This window comes from Corvus hawaiiensis, chromosome 4, assembly GCF_020740725.1.
Source record: "Corvus hawaiiensis isolate bCorHaw1 chromosome 4, bCorHaw1.pri.cur, whole genome shotgun sequence".
In the NCBI taxonomy this organism is placed as follows: domain Eukaryota; kingdom Metazoa; phylum Chordata; class Aves; order Passeriformes; family Corvidae; genus Corvus; species Corvus hawaiiensis.
In genome coordinates, this window is record NC_063216.1 from 76,822,354 (window position 1) to 76,829,048 (window position 6,695).

A 6,695-nucleotide genomic window follows, 5' to 3' on the forward strand; every position below is an offset into this window, starting at 1 on the left:
TGGGTTTGGCTTTTTTTTTTCCTTTTTCCCCTTCTCTTTCCGCAGAAGGGAATAACCGGGGAATAACCGGCCGGGCGGGCACCGTGCGGGAGGATGGACCCCGCTCCTGGAGGCTTAGGGATCCGGTGCTCGTCTGCGGCCGCGGTGGGTCTCGGGTGCTGGAAGCGGCAGAAAAAACAAAAAACAAAAAAAAATCCAAAACAACCAAAAGAAAAAAAAAAAAAAGAAAAACGGGGGGAAAACCCTTGTTTGTGTCGGACTGAGGAGGAGCAGATGTGAGCGGTGCTGCCCGTGCGGGGTCGATGCGGTGGTCGCGACCGGTTTAACTCTGCCAGTCGGTAGCGAAGCGATTTCACCGTCCCGACCCGTCGCACCGTCGGCTCCCGACAGCCGGCTCTGGGCCGAGCTGCTGGAAGGAGCCGCTCCAAGAGATGTGTGCTGGCCACTGCAACACTACCAGCAAGCAGCCAGCCTTTACAGAAGGGAAAGGGGAAGATGCCGACAATTCCCCGTGGTTCGGGCAGCCCCCGGTTCCCCGCGCATCCCGCCGCCCAGCCGCAGCCGCCGGGGGTGCGGGGCCGGCCAGCAGCAGCGCCGCGCTCCTCCGGCTGCTGTTCCGCCTGCGGTGCTGAAGTGGGTTTTATTCCCTGCTCTCCACCAGCCCCCAGGATTTGAGATCAGGGAGCTGAAGCCTACCCGCTCCACGGTCCCACCACCGGGCTGACAGTGCGCTGGAGGCTCTCGGGGTTTTCCCCCTGGAAGGTTCATGCGAAGGCCCCCAAATTCTGCTCCCGATCCGGTGGCATCACGTCGGTGTTGGTGGTCAAGTGCAAGGCTTTTGGGGCTAGATTGAGAGGGGCAATGAATTTGGTGTTAAAAACTGAAGGAGGAAAAGCAATCCCACATTCACTCCTTCTTTAGAGCTTCCAGCAGCCCTTCAGCAGATTAAAAAAACATGACCCCCAGATGCAGTAAATTTTAAATTGGGGATTTAATTTCTTTGGTGTCCCACCAAGTTTTCTTGAAAGGAGTCATGTAAACGACTTCTTTTTCTGATTCCCGGGTTGGTGCTGATGCCTGTCGGCCACAGGAGGGGACCAGAGCCTCCCGGCCACCCCGGCACAGGCCCAATCCTGCAGTGACAGTGGATCGTGTCCCTCCGCTCTCCCATTTGTGCTTTGCACTTGAAGTACCTGTTCTCTGCCCCGCTCATTTCCAGGTGCCCATGCAATGAGCTGTATATCTAACAGATCAGTATTCCAGATACCTCTACTATTTTTTTTTTAATTTTTTTTTTTTAGTTTTGTAAAAATTACTAATGATTTTAGCTGGAAAGAGTTAACAGAGTGAGGAGCAGTTCATCCTCCTTTCCTTCCTTCTCATATTCTTCCCTCCATCCCCCCTACACCCTGTTTATGTTTCTCTCTCCTTCTCATCTAATTTTGGGGGAATTTCCTCTCTGGGCTCCTTTCTGCTGTTTATCCAGGCTCTCCCACTGCTGTGGAGCCTAACTACAACATGCCTTGCTTCCCATATCTCTGGGCCTCATTTCCCTGCCTCACTAAGCTTCTTTTTAGTCCGTATTCCCTTCTTCAGATCATCCTTAAAGGAGGAAGAGAGTGGAGCTGCGATTTGAAGTAGTCTTTTAGGAGTACTGCCAGAACCGATCTGTTTTACTCTGCTGCTGCTGCTGCTGCTGTTGCTGTTGCTGTTCTGCTGTGTCATAGGAAGAGTTTCCTCTCCACACCAACCCTTGGAAGCGGCACCTCGGGCAGAGCCACTCGCTGCAAACCCCAGCCGTGTTTTACAAAGCCCTGGGTAAGTTTGTCTGGTGCAGGATTGAGCCTGGAAGGAGAAGGCACCGCTCCCTTCCCAGGCTCTGACCTGGAGAGCTGTGCACGATTTTGGGAGATTTGCAGGAGGCAGAGTGGCGGCAGCAGCAGTGACAGCGCATCATCGCTCAGCTTTATTTCATTTTCTCGAGCCAAGATGCTTTAGGTTATAGCCCAGCAGAAAAGGAAAATGAAGCATTTTTGTCAAAAGGGAGCTTTTTTCCAAATTTGCTTTAAATTATTGCAAGATCTTGCACTAAAAAAGAGCAGAGATTCTGCCTCCTCTTAAAAAATGTTGTTAGTTATAAAATCTTTACGATCTTGGCTCCCTCCACCTCAGCCTGTCTCCTTCAAAAACTTTCAAAAATGTGAGGTTTAAAGATGACTCTTCGCTCTCTCTGTCCCTCCCCCCAAATTTATGTTCCTTGGAAAGACCTGAAGAAGCCTGAGGCTTTGTCTGCCCACGAATAAACACTGATGTGCACGTACACGTACATATCCACACAAACACAGAGGATTTAAAGCGTCCCATTGAAGTCCACATAGAGGAAAATCCTTCATCATGTGATAGGCTTTAATATCTGCCTTAAAATTAATCCCTAACTGATGGACTCTGTCTTCATGTGGTGGCAGATCACAGGAGGCTCAGTAGCTGAGGCTCCTGTGCAGGTTTTTAAAAACTGCCAAATAAAATCCCCTGTTTGCTGTTGGATTAATTTGTTTTTTCACAGCCGCTACCTGGGAAATGCTCATCTTGTGAAACCAAGTAAGAAAACTTTATAGGGCTCTGATCTTGTTTTTCCACAGTTAAAAAAAAAATGACCTTGTCATGGGGTCAGGACAAGATCTGATGTTATTGCACAAAGAAATGGCTAAAGGGCCCTGCAGAGTTCTTCAGGTGCTCTGTTGGCGATAACACTCCTGGATTTTACTGGAGCTTGAGTTTTGGAGATGGTCCTGCTTAATTGTCAAAGTTGTCTTTGCTTCTTTTTGATTCGTTTTTGTTGTTGACACTAAATTTTCTTGTTTCACTTCTCTTTAGAATTCATTTCAGTCTTTAGTTCCCATATGTTAGAAAGTGCAGTTTCATTTAGAGTCGTGAGAAGAGAAGAAAATCTGATTCCAGAGAGCAATTTGCTGCAATATATTTTCCTTGCCACTCACACAAAAACATCATTACTCCAACAGATCTGGGTATAAACAATGCTGACAGGCCCTCAAAACCAAAATCAAATTGTGAAATTGAGGCAAATAGCCCAGAGAACCCAAAATGTTCTGGTTTCTAAAACGCTGGCTGCTGTCAAAAATAGGGTAAAATAAAGCTTTGTTTACGTGTAGAGCAGAGTGTTTGTTGATAGAGTTTCTAAGGTGATGTAGCAGGAAATACTGTTCTTGGGGAAAATGACATGAACAAAGCATGAAACTATAATTCAGCAGCTATTTGTCAACTGATAACAGAAGAAAAGAAGGGTATTTATAAAGCAGTGAGAGGTTTTCATTGAACTTTTTCTCTCCCTTGCTGGCATATATGAAGGCAGCTTCTCACCTGCTCTGCTCCTGTGTATAACTACTCGCAAGAGCAGAGCTAAATCATTTATCAGAAGGAAGGTTTCCATCAAATCCAAATATCTACACTGGCTGCTGTTTCTACGTCACGTCACGGATGAGATTGATGCTCAAGCAAGGTTATAATATACCTGCATTTTCTCCAGATTGGTGCCAAGCTTGCTGAGTCATTTTCCCTGTTCCCATTCTGCAGCCGGCTGCTCGCTCGCTATTCCGTTATTTGTGTGGGTCGTAAGCTCAGCAACAGATGAGAATAAATGCTAATATTTCTTTAGGCTGCCTCCCTAAGGAAATAAAGGTTCTGCTGTGCTGCTTTTCTGTACATGTATGTGTCCATCCCCCTCTCCCAAAAGCTTCTGAACCCATTAATGAATTTCAGATGAATTTGGGAGGAAGCAGATATTTCAAACTCAGTTATATTCCTGTGAGGTGCACACGGGCAAGAGGGAGAGACTCAGATCAGGAACTGAAGCAGAACTGAAGCAACGCCTCTGGGTTGGCATCCACCTTCCAGCCAACCAACCCACCCGTAGCAGGCAATTAATCTCTGTGCAGTGACTGAGCCACAGTGCTGCCCTATCCTGCCTAGTACAGTTTTCTCTGGCTGGCAAGGGATATCATGGAGAAGCAGAGGAACTGGACTAACTCAGGGAATGAGCTGTTTTCAAAGCAAAATAGTAGAGGAACTTAAGGAGTATCACTAAAAGCAACGAAAAGTTAATACCTGGGAATGGCTGTACATTGTTTTGGGGAATGATTTAGCTTTTGTGTCAGTCCCAAAACAAACCATGGCAGAGGAGCCAGGTCGGGCTGTTCCTAGAGCCAGCACGACTGTCAGTCTGGTGCCATGTTGTTCTTGGCATAAAGCTAAAGGCCAAGATCCCCCAGCTGCACCTCTTCCAGACACAGATGCATTTCGTCTGCAATGGCAACATCAGGTGAAGAGTAGCCTCAACCACGGGCTTCAGGCTGCTGCATCTGACAGCCCCACTCTCCCATCCTCCTTTCTGGCATCGCCTCGCTGTAGCTGAGGCTCAGAATTGGTTTATGTTTGAGAAGAGCCAAGCCCGGGGTGTCTCCTCATGGATAGTGCTGGGTCTCTACCTTGGCTGGAGCCCTCCTGGCTGCCTAACGGAGATGGGAGAACTCCAGCCTTGCATCTCCGCCTCAGGGAATGCTGGTCAGGTCAGGACTGTGGACAGGATCAGATCTATTCTCACCTGAGAGCAAAGAATTAATTTATGTGTCCTTTCTCTACCAGCTGCACCTCGCTGGGAGCAGCCACCGGAGGGGGGACACCCTGACGCTGCGCGTACCATACGCGCTCATCTCCATTGCAATTAGTTTGATGCAACAGCTCCAGCATGACAAACTCCAGGCTAAAAAAAGCCAGGACTTCATCTGCATAAACTGGGTGCACAAAATATGTATTGTGTGTCACCTCCCTTATGTCCCCCATTTGTTCCTGCAGCAAATGGCATATGCTCCAGCAGTACCACATGGTCTGAACGGACTCCTGGAAACACAGCAGGGATCTGATGCTGATAGTCTTTGAAAATAAGACATTAGTTGTGATCCTGCTTATGGACCTCTTCTGGAAGGAAGGTTTTTGCATATAAATTTAAGATTTGTTAACCTCTGATGCATAATCTATCAAATCAGAGCCAGCCTCTCCATCAATGAGCAAGTTATTATTTCTGGTTTAGCTGTTAGACGCCAACTGAGACCAGGGGCCTCATTCTCCTGGCCACTGTGTAGTCATACCCAAGGAGATAACTTCTGCCTTGAAGGGCTTACAAAGCAGAACAACAAAAGAGTGAGCAATATAACACTCAGGCAGAGCAAACACGGTGACCTTTTGCAAATGTCAAGTTAATACCATGATCTGGAAGTGGAAGGGGCTTATCAGACGGTGGGTGGGTCAACGAGGATGGGACACACTTCAGGGTGGGAGGATGAGATGAAGGAAAAGCCACAGCAGAAGCTGCGTGCTGTGAGATGCAGAGGAAGAGCATGCAGAGCATTCTGTGGTCAATTGGTGCATCCAGGTTAAAAAACTGGGGGGAAGAGTCTGATGACCCTGGCCATAGCTCACAGAATAACCAGCTCCCCAAAGTCTCACAGTCTGGAGAGGGGAGGTGGAGAGGGCAGGGGTGAACGGAGTAGTTCCTCCTACACGCTGGTTCCGCACAGGCGGCTGGAGGTGTCATAACCCTGTTTTGGGGCTGTTTCTCTCCGTGGCTCAGCCTCCTGCAGCTGTGTTTGCTGCAGCTGAGCCTCGAGGCTGGAGTGAGACGTAGTTCAGCTCTAAGCTGCTCTAAGTCCAGGGCAGCACATAATTGAATATTAACAGGAACAGCTCCAGGAGCTACTGGGACTCAGGAAGTCACAATTCCTTCTCTGCTGCTCCTTCGCCTTCGTGGGAGGTGATTGCTGGAGGCCTTAATGGATGTGAGACATAATGTGCTTCCCTCACATTAGCCCCAGTTAGCAAACCGAGGCTTTAACCACATCCTACCCTCTCTGATCATTTCCTCATCCACCTCTTCAGCAACATGAGAAATGCAGTAGCTGCAGCCACCCCAGCGACCAAGCAGAGAGGTACAGAGACCGTATGAACGTTGATTTCACACCTCATCTCTCCAGGGAACGAAGGGGTCTCACCTTCAAGGTGTATAAAAATTTGCCAAATATACATTTTTGAATTCCTGGTCTCTGTATCATCCTCCTGGGAACAGGAATTATTTAGTTGCTGGACGGGGATGCCATGAGCATCATACGAGATCCATAAAGTGATTTTTAAGTTAAAAACCTTGGGTACCATGCCTTTGTTAAACATTCAAGGTAAAATACAGCAGCAAATTCATAGGCACTAGGGTCTCTCCATGCTGCCTGACCAGCTGAACTGACCAGTTGCCCTCTGCTCAGTTGCCCTCTCCAAAAATATGGATGGATATCGTTCCCTCCTCAAATCCATGCTGCACGTCTACACTGAGAAGTTCAGTCTACAGTCATGCTACTTGTATGGAATAAGCAAAGTGCTTTGCAAGAAAAAAGATGCCCACAGAAACCCATCCCTGCCATCTGATCATTCAGAACTTGGTGTTAGTCTACGAAGGAAGAAGGCAACATGTTCAGAGTACCAAAAAATTCCCAAAGACCCTGAGGGCTGTGCTGAACAGCAGTCAAAATCTGAAATTCCTCCTCTTGTCTTTTTAGTCTCTTTTCCTTTTTTTCCCTCTCTTTTTTCTCACTTTAACATTCACAATATCTTTGATGTATCATTTTCTTTCAGGT